Source organism: Phyllostomus discolor, chromosome 1, assembly GCF_004126475.2.
Source record: "Phyllostomus discolor isolate MPI-MPIP mPhyDis1 chromosome 1, mPhyDis1.pri.v3, whole genome shotgun sequence".
NCBI lineage: Eukaryota > Metazoa > Chordata > Mammalia > Chiroptera > Phyllostomidae > Phyllostomus > Phyllostomus discolor.
In genome coordinates this window covers 182,258,692-182,274,859 of record NC_040903.2, presented here as the reverse complement: position 1 = coordinate 182,274,859, position 16,168 = coordinate 182,258,692, and the positions used below count along the sequence as shown (strand labels likewise).

The window sequence follows — 16,168 nt, the reverse complement described above, 5'->3', positions numbered from 1 at the left end:
AAGCCTAATACAAAAGGAAGTTTATTTAATACCATCATAGTACTAGACCCTGGTAAGCTCCAGGTCCCACGTCCATGGGTGTATTAGAGGTACATGTCAAGTGTTTTTCAGTAGATTGCCAAGCCAGGTGACATAACCAAGAACCTTTTTCTCAAGAGTACACCCGTATTCCCAGTAGGGAAAGGAACAACCAAGCAAAAACTTGCTAAGTTCCATTCACTTATAAATATATTTACTCTTACAAATGGATCTCCAAACAAATTGCTGATATTTAAGGAGCTGAGAAATGTTTCGTTTCTGTTGTTCTTCTTTGTCACATCCAAAGAGTGACTTCTACTCTATCAAAACAATCCAGGCATTGTGGGTAGCTTTTACTCCAGGAAATGAATGTACAATGTCCTTGACTATTTCTTATGCTCTGTTCTAATATGCTCAACATATTATTTGTTTTCAGTTTATTCCAGAATAGGAACATGAAATTACCTGCTTAAATTAAGGAACAGTTGGAGCAAATACTGATGGTAAGATTTTGACTCAGAATCTCTTTACAAGCTCTGACAACTCTTAGCCCCTTTACTACTTCCATTATTCATGGGAAGAAGAAAATGGATCTTGTTCAAATCACAGGCAAGTCGCTTACTTATACTTTGATATACTTGCCCAGAGTGGTTAGCCTGGATTTAGAAAGAACCTTGCCAAAGAAGAAAATACAACTTCTTAGCCTTTAATCAATTTTTCTCTAAACCCAAGAAACACCAAAAAATGATTTTTCCACATCTAATAAGTAGCCACTTAGCACTACTTTTTTTTTATAAATTCTATTCTATTATTCAGACCCACTGCTACCTATGAGAAAAATAACTACTAAAGGAAGTTTCCTTGAGAAAACTCCTTTTATCCCTACACAGTAAGTCCTCACTTAACATCTGCAATAGGTTCACAACATATAACAAAGCCAATTTTATCATATGCTAATTATCATATGCTAATTTCCTACAGCATCTCATTATGAAACAATGCTAAACAAAATGACATTAGTCAAAGACCTGCTATACTTTCCCCCAAACAAAAACTACAGAATCACTTAGTGTGAGCAAGGGCATTTAATTTCTATCCCACTAATTAGTCTAACACCATACAAACTTCCAGTACCACCAAGCACAAGCAAACTAGCAGATAGCCATTATCCACATCCAAACTTCTGATTCTAGCTGATAAACAGAGATGTTTATCATCTCTGGTGTTTATTATCTCTGATGTTTTAAGACCTCAGGAAAGAAACTATCATTTAAGAAACTAAAAATTACTCCTTTACTCTTGTTCTTATTAGACTTTCTTTCTGCATGCAGCTTTGCAACCACCTCGCACTTCCTTGCTGCTGGAGCTACATCCCACAGCCAGTCTATCTTCTTGGTCCCAGTTCCCAATGGCCCCTTCTGCTGCTCTGTCTTCCTAGTAATCCAATCACTGTTCTTCCTATACTCCAAGAACTGATTTAATGCCTATGTTCTGAACTGTACTATCTGCCAGTCAGTGACCAGACCAGAGGTGAACAAGAAATAGTGGACAATGAGTACATATGACATGACTAACCTGTGGTAACCAGCTGTTTCATAACCCGTCCTGCCCAAGTGGCTCAGACTGTACACCCTGGCTCACTCTGACAGACTTTTCTTGACTCAACCTAACTCTTTAGAATGGGTATGGTTTCCCTGGCTACCTGCCTTATACCTAAAACTTCCTAATGAAGACAGAAGAGTAACATTACTAGATTTCAATGACTTCCTCCACTCCTATAGGAGAGGGGAAAAAGAAAAAAAAAAAGATAAATAATCTAAACTAAAACACCCCAGTTCAAAACAGGGTCAAGTCTGGGGGAGTGGGGAGGGCAGGAACCACTAAATAAGAGTTTTATTCATTAACTCACCTAAATTTTACAAATAGTCAGCAGAGAGTGTGGTAAGGAAAGCCTCAGTGTTCCACCATAATGGGGCATTCCCTAAACATCCATTTTTAAAGAAACTTTCAACGTTTCTGAAGTGCAAGAACTAGGACTATCAGCATGTGTTTTGTATGGGAACAAAACTTCCCTAACATCCTGAGCACATATGATTCTTATTGTACATAGAGTTTTTGGGCATGAAAATAGTATTTTTTCATTCCTAGTTTCTGGTTGTGCTCCAAGACTACTTTTCTTATCAAGTTATCTTTATTGAGATCCTTTTTGGGGATGAGGGAGAAGGAGGACCTTTTAAAGACTTTTGTGAAAATATTTGCACATATACATGTCAATATTTTAAGTAGTGATACCAAGTGTTCTGAGGTTCTAAAGAGAAAAACGCAATCTAAAACTATCCAATCCTATCAAAATTTCTGCTGTGGGCAATCACTGCCATATCTAAATCACATAATTTTTATTACTGACAGGGAGAAAAGGAAAAATTAACACCTTCTGAGAATTTACTATATGCCAGGCATTTAATATATATATTTTCAACTACATCCTCCTAACAGCCCTGATAGGTAGGTAGTATTAATGTCCAAATATTACAGATGAGAAAAGGGGCACTGAGAAGTTAAGTAGCTTGTTAAGTAACTTGGGTGTAATTAAGGCGCAAAGCCAGATCTGAACCCAAGCAATCTGGCTCCCATGTCTGGGCTGCTCTCTGCAATACTACTACGCTCTACCCTAAAACATTTCCCTCTAAAACACAGGAAAGGTGACTGAACATTTCTAAGACCCCAGATTATTAATCCTCTTCACAATCCTAGTTACCTTGGAAACTTTACATTATTTAGGAAAAAAACCTGACAGGTCCTTCTTCAATGAAATTAAACTGTCTGGAGAGAATTATAGGCACCACTCACCAAGAATAATGGGGTCCCTCTACCTGCTCACCCTGATGCAAAGCTCACCAGTTTAGAGACCCTGTCTAGGTACAGAGACCCCAGTTAAGTTTTATATTGCTTCATTCTTCCATTTGATTGGTTAAATCAGAATCAAACATCTGTAACATGAAAGACACAAAGACGCTGACAAAGTTAGAAACAATTCATAAAACAGAATAGAACATATTAAAAAGCCTTCCAATTTAGATCCTCAGAGTCAAGATACTGTATCCATAAAGCAAGACAGGAAGCTGTGAAAGGCAAAAAAAAAAGAATGAAATTTTGCCCTGGCTGGTGTAGCTCAGTGGAATGAGCAAGGGTCTTTGAACCAAAGAGTTGCCGGATCGATTCCCAGTCAGGGCACATGCCTGGGTTGCAGGTCAGGTCCCCAGTAGGGGGCATGTGAGGTGCAACCACACACTGATGTTTCTCTCCCTCTCCTTCTCCTTCCCCCCTCTCTAAAAATACATAAATAAAATATTTTTAAAAAATAAAATCAATTATTTTTCAAAAAATGAATTTTTCTCTAAAAAAAAAAAGGTAATATAAGGTTTAAAGTTGTAGAGACAAAAATCAAGGAAGCAGACCAAAACAAAGACAAAAAATATCAAAAGAGACACAAAACATCAGTCCAAGAGGTCAACATTTGACTAACAAGAATTCCAGAACAAAAAGACAAAAAAAAAAACCCCAAAAACTAAAAAGAGGAAGTTTTCAAAAAATATTAATTTTCTACAACTAAAAGAATAAGTTAATAGAAGAAGAGTTTATAGAAGTCTTCTAATTAATATGGCCCACTCAGTGCTCAAATGAATAGAGGCCCACTCCAAGACATTGGGAAATTTCACACAACAAAGATAAAAAATATAAAAGTTTTCAGAGAAAAGGTAGCTTATCTACAAAGGAACAAGAATCAAAAGGGCCTAAGACATCTCACCAATAAGGACACTAGCCAGTGATGGAGCAACACTTTTGAAGTTCTGACTGAAACTTCAGTTTAATCTAGAATTAAACTTACATTCAATCTAGAAATCTATTCCCACTTTAGAAATAAAATAAAAAATATTTTCAGACATGGAATTACTCATACTTTACCTCCTATACATCTTACCTTAGTATGTACCCTAGGAAAACAAGGCAAAAAAAAAAAAAAAAAAGAGGAATATATGGAAAATAACATAATGAAGGCAAGTGATAGGATGTCAGCTGAGCAGCAACTCTAAATAAAGCTCAGACTGATGGAGGGCATCTCGAGGAAAGTAAGTATGAAAAAAAGGAGACACTAGAAATTTGATACCATCTTTCAGAAAATGGAAAAGGAAGTTTTAAAAACAAGTAATACAAAAAGAGAGAATATGAGTGAGAACACTGACGTGGGGAGGCAACCTTGTTAACTCTGGAGAACTGCCCTCTCTCCATTCCCAGTACAAGTGATTCAAATGGGGCTGATCTCATGCCCATCTCTGAGGGCAGGCATATTACCAGGCTCTACCTATTCTCATCAAATTCTCTCTACCTTGCCTTAGTAATTTGCTGAGAAATAACCCACAGCCTAGAATCAGTACTGGTGGGGGGAGGGGGGGTAAAGGAGGAGGATCCTGACAACAAAGCTAAAAGGAGGAAAGCAGCCATAGTAAAAAAACAACTCTTTACAGTGAGGTTTGAACACCTGGACCCAATCCTAGTCCATCCTTCTGAACTCTTAAATTCCAGGGGGGAGAAACTTCCTTTTTCACTTAAATTACGATTAAGCTGGGTTTCTAACACTCACAAGGATCCCTAACTAAAATATTCCTCTTTCAAAGCAAGAAGTCAAAAGATACCATCTACTGTTAATGAAATAAAAATAAGCACACAGTATTTATCAAGGGGACCAAAGAGCTAAAAATGATATATCCGAGAGGAGGTGGTGAATGAGGTAGTGGTGGTGGTAAATCTTCATGGGTCTCTCTGTCTTACAAGCAAGGCACTGTTTGCTCTTTGTTCTGGACGGTATTTTCAAGGATGTTCATATAGCAGACAGCCTCTCACAAAAGAAAGTGTCTTCCTCCAATGCAGTGAGCAGGCATACTCACTATCTCTCCCTCTGGAGCAGTAGCAAAGGACAGGATTGTAAAATATCTGAAATCCCTAAACTTGCAGTTTTCTCAAGTAACAAAACCCACTAGGTGAACAGGTGTTATCTGGCCCTCTCTGCCATGCCCTGTGGACACTGAGGCTCCGGACACTGGCACAAATGAATGCTCATTCTCTGGCCACTGCTATGGCTGAGTAATACAGTATGTACTTCATCTCTGCCCCTGTGTCGGCCACCAACACAATTCTGCATTTCCTACCAGCACCCATAAAACTGTGACAGGCTAACTTCAGGTAGAGAGAAAATCTCAAGCCCTTTACAATTCTTGACAAGTGGTAAATGGTAGCTAAATCTTTACTATCACTGCAGAAAGTCAATAAATAATGCTTAAAACTGATAAATCAGGAAATGGTGGAATAAGCACAATAAAATGGGGGTTTATCACTAGAAGAATCAAACACAGAAACAACTGAACTGGCCCCCCTTGGGAGGGGGAACTGAGGTAGGGAGGTGTGAGTGGGACAAGCGGATCACTGCTTTCATCACAAACTCTTCTGAACCAATACATTTTTCACCCACCATGAACACATATTTGAGAAAAAAAGAAATGTACAACTGGATGTGAGCATCAAGAAAAGTACCTAATTAACTATGATGTTCTTTTCTCATCACAGGTCTAGAAATCTACAGAAGAAACACTCTCTCACCAATGATCACCTCAAGCCAGAGAACAGTCTCAACGTATCACCAAAAAAGTACCTCATGTCTTGCTTTGGAGAATTAAAAAAAAAAAAAGATTCTAATAGCCATGTACACAATAGTGTCCTACCACCTCTCCTATGCAAAGCAAATTACTGGCTTCAGTATGTAAATGTGTGTCCTTAAGCATCATTTCCTGCAAATATAGGTTCTGATTTACCCATCTAAATCACCACTGTTTTAAAACTTAATACAATTAATTTATGATACTGGAGATAATCAGGTATAGTCTGCCATTCCTTAGAACAGAGCAGAAATAATTTTTATGGCGGGGGAAGAATATGCTATTTTACAAGAAAAAAATAGAAAAATAGCTCATTAAGGTACAAAAAGTAATTCACATTAAATAATCAAAATTTTCTAATAGAATTTTGCAATTAAGTACTTGGTGTGGTAGGCAGTGAATGACTGTTTCCATTAGTATAATTTTATACACATTATAGGGATTTTTTTTCCTTAAAAATCAAGCCCTGCCTGGCATAGCTCAGTGGATTGAGCACTGGCTGCGAACCAAAGTGTCACAGGTTCGATTCCCAGTCAGGGTACATGCCTGAGTTGCAAGCCATTACCCCCAGCAACTGCACATTGTTGTTTCTCTCTCTCTCTTTCTCCCTCCCTTCCCTCTCTAAAAATAAATAAAATCTTTAAAAAAAATCTAGAAGAACAGAAAAACCTACCTACTGTCTACCCCTCTACACCTCCACTAAATTATATTTCTTATACAGCCACATTATAACTTTTGCTTTCCTGCTGAATCTTACTGTTAGGGAAGATGAAGAAAGAGCAAACAAATTCTATTCCAAAGGTAAGCTAAATTGTTTTTGAGCTAAACTAAGTCTAAGTAAGAAGATCTGGTTAGGAGCCAGCTATAGTTCTGTTTAAAATAAACTTTATTTAAATTAACATCAATAAAGCCCACTTATTAAGTATAAGAAATACTATTTTCCTGTCCTTTGGCTCACTGGTCCTTCATCGCTTTAAAAAAAGAAATACAGAGATTTACAGAAATCTGACTTCCAGATGAAGTGGGATGATACCACACTGAAAATATCTCAAAGTCTCTATCTTTACAGCACAGAGATTAGCCCTTGAGATTCTTTACCTAAATACATAATAATTTCAAGAGCATTCCCCCAAGCCTCTGAGGGACCAAAACACTGCTATTAGTAATCTAATAATTTTTCTACCGCATTTCCCAAATACACTTCAATTACAGAAAAAAATGTGATCTATCGAGCACAAGGTGCTATGCTGTGTACTATGTACGGTAACAAAGAGGTCTCTGCTCTCCAAGGTCTAACATCACGTGGTAGACCTTGTGCAACCACATAAGCATATACATAAGCATAAGGAAAACATAAGCATATACATCCTTTTTTATGCCATTTCCTACTTCAAAATTAGGAACAGCTCATAACACCTGGTTGCACAGAAAATTACTATGAATTTTTCTTCGAGCCCCAAACAAATCTTATAAAATTAAAAAGCACTTTAAAAACACTTACTATTCTATAAAATTACAACTTTAGCAGAATATATTTTATAAAATTTATCTGAGCCCACTTAGCAACTGAAGTAAAAGGTTAGAAAGTTGAGAACCACAAGAAGTATTTTATGAAAGGAACCAGATATCCAAAAAAGAAAAAGCTGAAGCTCATCACCAACAAACCAGTACTACAACAAACATTAAAAGAGCTCCAAGAAGAAAAAAAAAATTTAATGAGTAAGAAAATATTGCAATGAAAAAATTCTCATTGACAAAAGCAAACATGTCATAAAAGCAGTGAATCAAGGAACACTAAAGCTACTACAAAGACTTAAAGGCAAAAGTAGGAAGACCATGTGTAATTACAACAGTAAATTAAGGCACACACACAAAAGAAGTAAAAAATGACAAAAACATAAACGAGGGGGGAAGTAAAAATAATGATTTTAGATAGTGTTCAAACTTCAGTGACCATCAACTTAAAAGACTGCTATCCACATCGCTTAGTAAAATAAGGTACATAGTAATCACAAACCAAAAATCTACAAGAGATATACAAGAAATAAAGAAAGGAATCCAAACACACCACTACAGACAGTCATCAACATACAAGAGAGCAAGAGAATCAGAAGGGAACAAACAAGAACTACAAAAACAATTGGACAACAATAAAATGTCAATAACTATATACCTATAATTACTTTAAATGTAAATGGATTCAATGCTCCAATCAAAAGATGAATGGATAAAAAAATATATTACATATACACAATAACATATTACTTGGCCATAAAAAAAAGACTGCAATCGCCCTGGCTGGTGTAGTTCAGTAGATTGAGCTCGGGCTGGGAACCAAAGTATTACAGGTTCGATTTCCAGCCAGGGCACATGCCAGGGTTGCAGGCCACAGCCCCCAGCAACCACACATTCATGTTTCTCCCTCTCTTTCTCCCTCCCTTCTCTCTCTAAAAATAAATAAATAAGTAAATCTAAAAAAAAAAAAAAAAAGACTGCAATCTTGTCATTTGAGACAACATGGATGAACCTAGAGGGTATTATGTTAAATGAAATTAGGTCACAGAAAGTCAAATACCACATGATCTCTATTATATGTAGAATCTAAAAAAAAAAAAAACAGAAACAAACTCATAGATACAGAGAATAAACTGACGGTTGCCAGACAAGGTGTGGGGGGGCAGGGAGGGAGGGAATTGGGGCTGGGTGGAAAAGGTGAAAGGATTAAGTAGTACAAATTGGCAGTTACAAAACAGTCTTGGGGATGTAAAGTACAGCTTAGGGAACACAGTGAATAATGTTGTAATAAGCACATATGGTGTCAGGTGGGTGTGACACTTCCCTGGGGAATCCCTTTGTAAATTACATAAATGTCTAACCACTGTGCTGTATACCTGAAACTAATATAACACTAAATGTCAACTGATTTTTAAATTTTTTTTTAATTTTAAGGAACCAAATGGAATATATCTGTTTACTAGTTTCTTTCCCCCCAAATAAGTTAAAGGGTACTTTAAGATTAGTTGAAAACATGGGTTCAAAAGGTGAGTGGATTAAGATGTACAAATTGCCAGTTACAGAAATAGTCATGGGGATGTTTAAAGTACAGCACAGAAAATATAGTCAATAATATTGTAATAACTAAGTTTGGTGTCAGGTGGGTACTAGATTCATTGGGGTGATCACTCTGGAAGTTACGTAAATGTCTAATTACTATGTTATACACCTGAAACTAATATAATACCATACATCAACTGTAATTGAAAAAACATTTTATTAGCTGAAAACATGTTTCTAAGGAATGTACGTGATAATGTATGTGAGAGAAAAGAGAGGGCAAAAGTAATGAATTTTAACCTTATCTACTTTTTAATTGAGAGAGAACTCCTAAAAAACACATTACTTGCTGTCTTCCTGTGAAGTATTTATGGGTAAAAGGGTCTCCCTTTTCACCTATCAATCTCGTCCTCTTAGCATTGGCCTAAATAAAATGAAAATATGCTGTAATGTGCTTCACCCAATTTGGCATTATACTAGCTGTTTGGGTAATCCATATTTTCAAGGCATCTTGAGCTAGAGTAGAAGTACTTTCTCAACTCTACCTATCAGGTACATTAAAGCTTCCCTCTGCCACCATGTTTTACCTGTTAGCAAATACAAAATCGGTGTCAGCCCTGGCTGGTGTGGCTCAGTGGACTGAGCACTGGCATGTGAACCAAAGGGTCACCAGTTCAATTCCCAGTCTAGGGCACATGCCTGGGTTGTGGGCTAGGTCCCCAATAGGGGGAACTTGAGAGGCAACCGCACACTGACGTTTCTCTTTCTCTCTCCCTTCCCCTCTCTAAAAAAAATAAATAAAATCTTAACAAAAAAATCGGTGTCAACAAAGATGTGAAATAATAGGTGTACTCTCAAACTACAAATGCTTTTTGACCCAGCAGTTCCACTTCTAGAAATTTATTCCACAAGACAACCTGTGGACGAGGTTATTCACTGCAGCACTGTTTCTAATAGAAAAGGATAGTAAAGACTCCACTTCGAAATTTCTCTTGCATTCAAATGTGACACTAAATTCTGGCTAATACAACATGGTTGGAAGTGTTGTGAAGTAGCAGCTTCTAGAAATCTTCCTGCAAAAAAAGAAAAAAAGAAAGGCTGGCATGTAACCTTTGCCCTTTCTTGCATCCTGCAGCTTGGAATGGGTTGCAAAAACTGGAGATCCAGCTAGGTCGAATGAGAATGCCAGCAACACAGAAAGTATGCAGGCAACTAACTGAGGGAGAGGGGCATGAAGACAGACCAGAGGGCTCTCCCCGCCCTGCAGCCTTTGTTCTGTACATTTGTCAAAACTCATCAGTCTGCTTAGTATCTGTGCATTTTACTGTATTTGTTAGGCCTCAAAACAAAACAAAAAAACAAGAAAGAGAAAGCAACACCTTGAGTGCTTATATACCAGCCCTAGATCACCTATCTGACCTTAAGATTTCGTTTAGCCCACTGTTGGTTTAGGTTTTCTATCACTAATACATTCTTCATATACAACTATATAAAAAAAACACACAATTTTAAAAGGCAAGATCAGAGTATGTAGAATATGCTACCATTTGTTTTTGTTTTGTAAGGTAGGGAGAATAGAATTGGTTGCCTCTACTTAAAGTGTACCTGAGGAACAGAAGAGAGAAAACTCACTCTATGCACCTTCTGCATTTTGAACCATGTTGAACATGCTAGCCACTCAAAAATAAATAAACAAATGTTCTTTAATCCTGTTAAATATTCCATTTTTTCCAAATTTTAGTACACGAAGATTTTAATGATTTGAAGATTTACACTGACTTTAGTTTCGAGATGATCCCACATTGAAATAATTACCCCAAGAACAAGACAAAAATGTGGCAAAAGAATAAAAAAATGTTGGAAGGGGGAAAAAGGGAAGCAGAGTGCTGAGAACTCTTCTTTCACAGGGAAAAGGCAAGAAAAAGCACTGGGCTTATTCTACTGCTAGAAATATATACTATGTATCTTTTAATTTCTCATTATCTGCTTTAGTGGAGAGCAAACAAAAGCAGCTAGCTAAATCAAAATGAACAACAAGGCTTTTTCTTTGATTAGCTGAAGGAATCATACAAAAGGTTCTTTTTCTCATTAGAGGAGTACAGCTTATGAAGAATTATGTTTTAAAAAGTAATATGAAAGTCTATGAATCAGATTGGAAATTGAAATAAAACAAGGATTTCTTAGAAATTTATTAAACTGAACTTAGGTGGTTTTCTTAACACTTTTAAAAATTGCTTATGTAAAACCCCTCTTACCTTTTTCAGGGTATAAGCAATATAACAAAAGAGTTACTCAAAATCTACTGCAATCTTAAATACACCATTTAATTTTATATTGGTTGCCCAAGTCTCAGCCTGTACATACATTTTTACATATGATTATGATTTTTATGTGTAATTTTGTATTAGTGTATATATTTTTATATTCCATTTTCTTGTTTTTTTAAGATTTATTTATTTATTTATTTTTAAGAGATGGAAGGGAGAGAGATAAAAGAGAGAGAGAAACATCAATGGGCGGTTGCTGGGGGCCGTGGCTTGCAACCCAGGCATGTGCCCTGGCTGGGTATATTCCATTTTCTCATAGTTATTTCTATGTAATAATTACACAAAATTTAAAACTGTTCACTTTATAAATATCCATAAAGTTTTAGATTTTCACTTTTAAAAGGTTAACTCAGCCCTGGCTGGCGTAGCTCAGTAGATTGAGCGTGGTCTGCGAACCAAAGTATCACAGGTTCAATTCCCAGTCAGAGTACATACCTGGGTTGCAGGCCATGACCCCCAGCAACCGCACACTGACGTCTCTCTCTCTCTCTCTCCCTCCCTTCCCTCTCTAAAAATAAATAAAAATTAAAAAAAAAAAAGGTTAACTCAGTAAGAAAGCCCTTTCTCACACCAATGACAGATGATGGCTATCCAGGTCTTAGAGGCCACCAACCATCTACTGATCCATTTCAACTACAAACAACCTCTTACATGATAAATACAAGTATTCATACCCAGAAAGAGACATCATTTACATCCTCTGGCTAATAATAGTATATACAAATATCAAATTGTTTCTGATGGGTTGGAGGGTTACAAATTCACTAATTCTTTAGAAATTCTAGTAACGGGTGTTAAAATTTCATTTGGGGTTTCTGAACACCTGTAGGCATCAACAATAATCATTAACCCCTTCAAAGTACCGGTAAATGCTCCTAAGGGCAAAGATTATATTTTCTAATACAGTTCTTTGTGTTACCCTACAAAGCAGAATTTTGGCAACTTAGACTAAATGAACATTCAAATGCAAAACTGGTGAATGAACTGAAAACAAACAGTTTAGAAACAATACAATGCACAGGGAAATAAAATCAATATTAAGCTTTACTTCTCTCAATAAGATGTCTACACTATAAACATACAATACAAATGGCAAACTTCTTAAACTGAGCACTTACATTGAGAGTCACTAATGAAGGCTTGACATGGGTTTTTTTTCTTTTCTTTTCTTTTTAAAGATTGTATTTATTTACTCTCAGAGAGAGGGGACAGGGAGAAAAACATCAATGTGTGGGTCCCTCTCGAGTGCCCCCTATTGGGGACCTGGTCCACAACCCAGGCATGTGCCCTGACTGGGAATCCAACCAATGACCCATTGGTTCCTAGGCTGGCACTCAATCCACTAAGCCACACCAGCCAGGGCCCGTGGGTTTTTTCTAAAGGGGAATAGTATCCACTGTTACTTCAATAAACCCATAAGACTAACATGCTTTGCAAGTAGAAAGGTGGGAAATTGTGTTCATTATATTTTTAAATAGGAAAGGGAAAAGGTAGAGATTTTCTCCTAACTTCTAAATGATCAATCTGGAGGTGAAAAAAAAAGGACTAATCAAATTAATTTCATGTGGTATTCTACAAAAAATACTAAATAAACAACATAACACAAGGACAGGGATTACTCAGATTTGATTCTCACAAATTTTACTTGATTCTACAGGAAACGAAGATTAGGTAACTGTGTAAGACCTGTCCTTAAGGGACTTACTTAAGAAGTCAAAATCTTAAGACTTTCAACAGGAATTCCCCCTGGATAAGATGACTGGTCCAGAGGTAACATATATTTAACATCAGAGCCAATGAACAAGAGAAAGATTCAACAAGGCTCTGGTAAGATAAATGCTTGGACACACTGGGGGCTCATAAAACTAATTATTTCGGTAGTCCAACAAATGAGTTGGCAAGTAAATATTAATCTCCAAAATTAATGATACCCTCTGAAGAGTCATGTTCCCCTTTTTATGTCCCTTAAAAGGAAGAGAAATCCATGAGACTTCGATAAAGAAAGAATTCTTACAAGAAGCTTTATGACTCCTAATTCTCTACTAAAATAGGATAATTAAAATTCAAGCAGGAAAAACAAGATAGACTCACAAAATAAAACAAGGTAACAACTACAGTAAGAATCAAGTGACTTTTCTGGTAATAAACCCAAGAATATCTTAAGTAACTGAGAAAACTTTCAATACACAGGCTTAGCCCCCCTAGATCAATTAAAGAAAGGAAAAAATATTTCATTTTTTAGATTTGGAAATAAAATGGTAACTAGCATGGCTTAAGTTTTCACTTAAATTTCAAGACCATCAACTTTTAAATTTTAAGTGTAAAAATATTTTATACTATCATCTTAAAAATAAATATATGCAACCAGAATATAAAGTTATGTTTTAATTTGAGAAAAAGTGACAACCTCTTGCTAGTAAAACAAAATGTAAACTTTCTAGAAATGTTAATATTTGTATGGACTAATAATCAATTTTATTAATGATTTTTGCCAAAAAGAAAAAACCCACAAGGTGTTAAAACAGTAATACAAACCATAAAATCTTTTCTAAATTTTTATTTTTATTTCTTTTTAGAGAGAAGGAGGGAGGGGGGAAAGTGGAGATGGGGTGAAGGAGAGAGAGAGAATGGGAGGCAGGGAAGAGACAGAGGGAGAGAGAAGGAGGGAGAGGGAAGAAACACTGATTTGTTGTCCCACTTATTTACGCATTCATTGGTTGATTCTCGTATGTACCCTGACTGGGGATCAAACCCTAGTGTATCTGACACTACAACCTTAGTGTATCTGACACTAACTAAATGAGATACCCAGCCGGAGCTAAAAAAATAAACTCTTAAATAAAGGCTACTACTATTTGCCAAATAACATATAGAAGATCTTAGCATGTAAAATAATGCTAAGATGAAAAGTGACACAGGTGAACTAATGCACTTAGCATGGTGCCTGGCATATAAAACATACTGTACTTTTTTTAGTAAATGAATAATAAACAGGCCTTGAAATTCCACGAGTTAAAAATGTTGGGTGTATAACTAGTTTATTAAGCTAACCATGTAACATGTTAAACAAAACACAGGCAAAGAAAATGTCAAATGAAAGACAGGATTCCTAAAGCATAAAGCCTATGACCTTCTCTGGACCTATTTTCAGGATTCCTTTTCACAGTCTACCTACAGTCTCCCAGGCTGAGCTAAAGCACGGTGGTGGTGGTGGTGGTGGTGGTGGTGGTGGTGGTGGTGAGCTCTTCACGTAGGGGTAGGGGAAGACCGCCTAAACTCTCCCCTACAGCTAAACTGACTGATGGGTAGAAAGTAAAGAGAACCTCCAGAGAATAATTCTGATGAATGAACTTGAAATAAAATCTCTTGCCCTACTTTGGAAACAAGTTTACCTCTCCCAGTTCCTGGACAATAGAGCAAATGTGTCCTTTGAGAGTTTCTTGTCAAACTCAAATTTCACATTTGGGAACTCCAGCTAATCAATAATTTCTGACTGTAGTTGCAACAGTGATTTTACAACTACAAAGAGACAACTTTATAAACAATACTAACGTCAAAGAAAACTTAAAGCTACAAATTTAAATAGCCCAGGTATGTCCCTAAAGATTAAAAAAAAAAAAGCTAAGCCTTTAATTAATTAAAGGGAGATGGAACTAATACACATAACGTAATTAGCAATAAATACTGATATTTAATGAAGTGCTAAGTGGCTGAGTACTCAATATGAGTACTCAATATACACCATAGGAGTTCAGAAAATGGAAAGGCTCCAGAGGGATTGGAGATTCCAAGCAGGTTTTACCAGAACAGGCTTCTTATAATGGATGATTACATTTAGACAAATGGAAAGGGTAAGGCAAGGCTGAGGAAACTACCTAATTGAGCGCCAGGTTTGTTGCAGGCAATCCCAAAGACATGTGAAGGAGGAGGATGGGATGCACCATTTTACAGGAAGTCTAAAAAGTTGCTTTTAAATGTGATGCCACAGAAACTGAGTGCAGGAGAGTAACATCCCAGTGGAATTTTTATTCAATTAACCTGGCAACTGCACAAAATGACTGAAGACAGCAGGTAATGGATTACTAAAACTGTAACATAGACAATTATAGAAATCTAAATTGAGATTTATCATTGGTCTAGATCTGTGCTACCCAATACAGAATCCACTAGCCACATGTGGCTTTTGAGCTCCTGAAATATCACCAGTCTAAACTGAGATGAGCTGTTAAGTATAAAATGCACATTGAATTTCAAATACTTCATATGAAAAAAGAATTTAAACTATCTCAATTTTTATATTGATAACATTGAAATCATGATGTTTAGGATATACTGTGTTAAGTAATATATTATTAAAATTATTTTCAGATGTTTCCTTTTACTTTTTAAAATGTGGCTAAGAAAATTTTTAATTACATGTAGCTCATTTCTATTGAACTATTCTCTGGCTAACTCTACTTTCCTAACCGTCCCCCTTCCCATTCCCATGATTTATAACAATTTTAACATGTGCCCATAAATACACACACACACCACTGTACTAATATATTTTATATACAGAATAAACTTATACAAAAATAAATACTGAAATGATGACACAAATAAATAGAAGTTCTAATATTTTTCTTTTTGCAATCCAATGGACTATCCCACAGTTCCACCGTGGGGGCCTAGGACGTTAGCAGAATGACTGATTAGGAAAAGACAAACCCAAGTGAAAAATTCACTAAAAATTTAGTAACTGGTTAACTATGAGAGCAAGAGAGAGAAGATGGACTATGACATAATGGACATCTACCATTTGCTGGTCAGCATCCAGTAGCCCCTGAACTTCCCTTTGGAATCCACTTCTCTCTCATCGTGCCATTTAGGTAGCAATGACTCCAGCCCCAGCTCCAGGAATAAGTACATGCTGGCTAAATAAATCAGATATCTGAAGTCTCAGTGACCAGCTCCAAAATGTCAGAAATGTAACCCAAAATCAATGAGAGACACAAGACATTTCCTGGAGCCTCTGGGAAGAGAAATGCTCTTCTAGCAGTGCTTCTAAAGCTGAGC

The 16,168-nt window shown here is 36.5% G+C and overlaps 1 protein-coding gene across 13 annotated transcripts in view; it reads right to left on the bottom strand.

Moving 5' to 3' along the window:
- Nucleotides 1-16,168, bottom strand: part of FBXO34 (F-box protein 34) — a 114,239-nt gene that overhangs the window by 86,006 nt on the left and 12,065 nt on the right. For 4 of the 13 annotated variants that reach the window (XR_004899502.1, XM_036010260.1, XM_036010263.1 and 1 more), the window contains exon 3: nucleotides 2,917-3,008. The exons of the other annotated variants lie outside the window; for them this stretch is intronic. The gene's annotated coding sequence lies outside the window, so the exon portion shown is untranslated. The remainder of the gene's footprint in view (nucleotides 1-2,916; nucleotides 3,009-16,168) is intronic. 13 annotated transcript variants of the gene reach the window in all.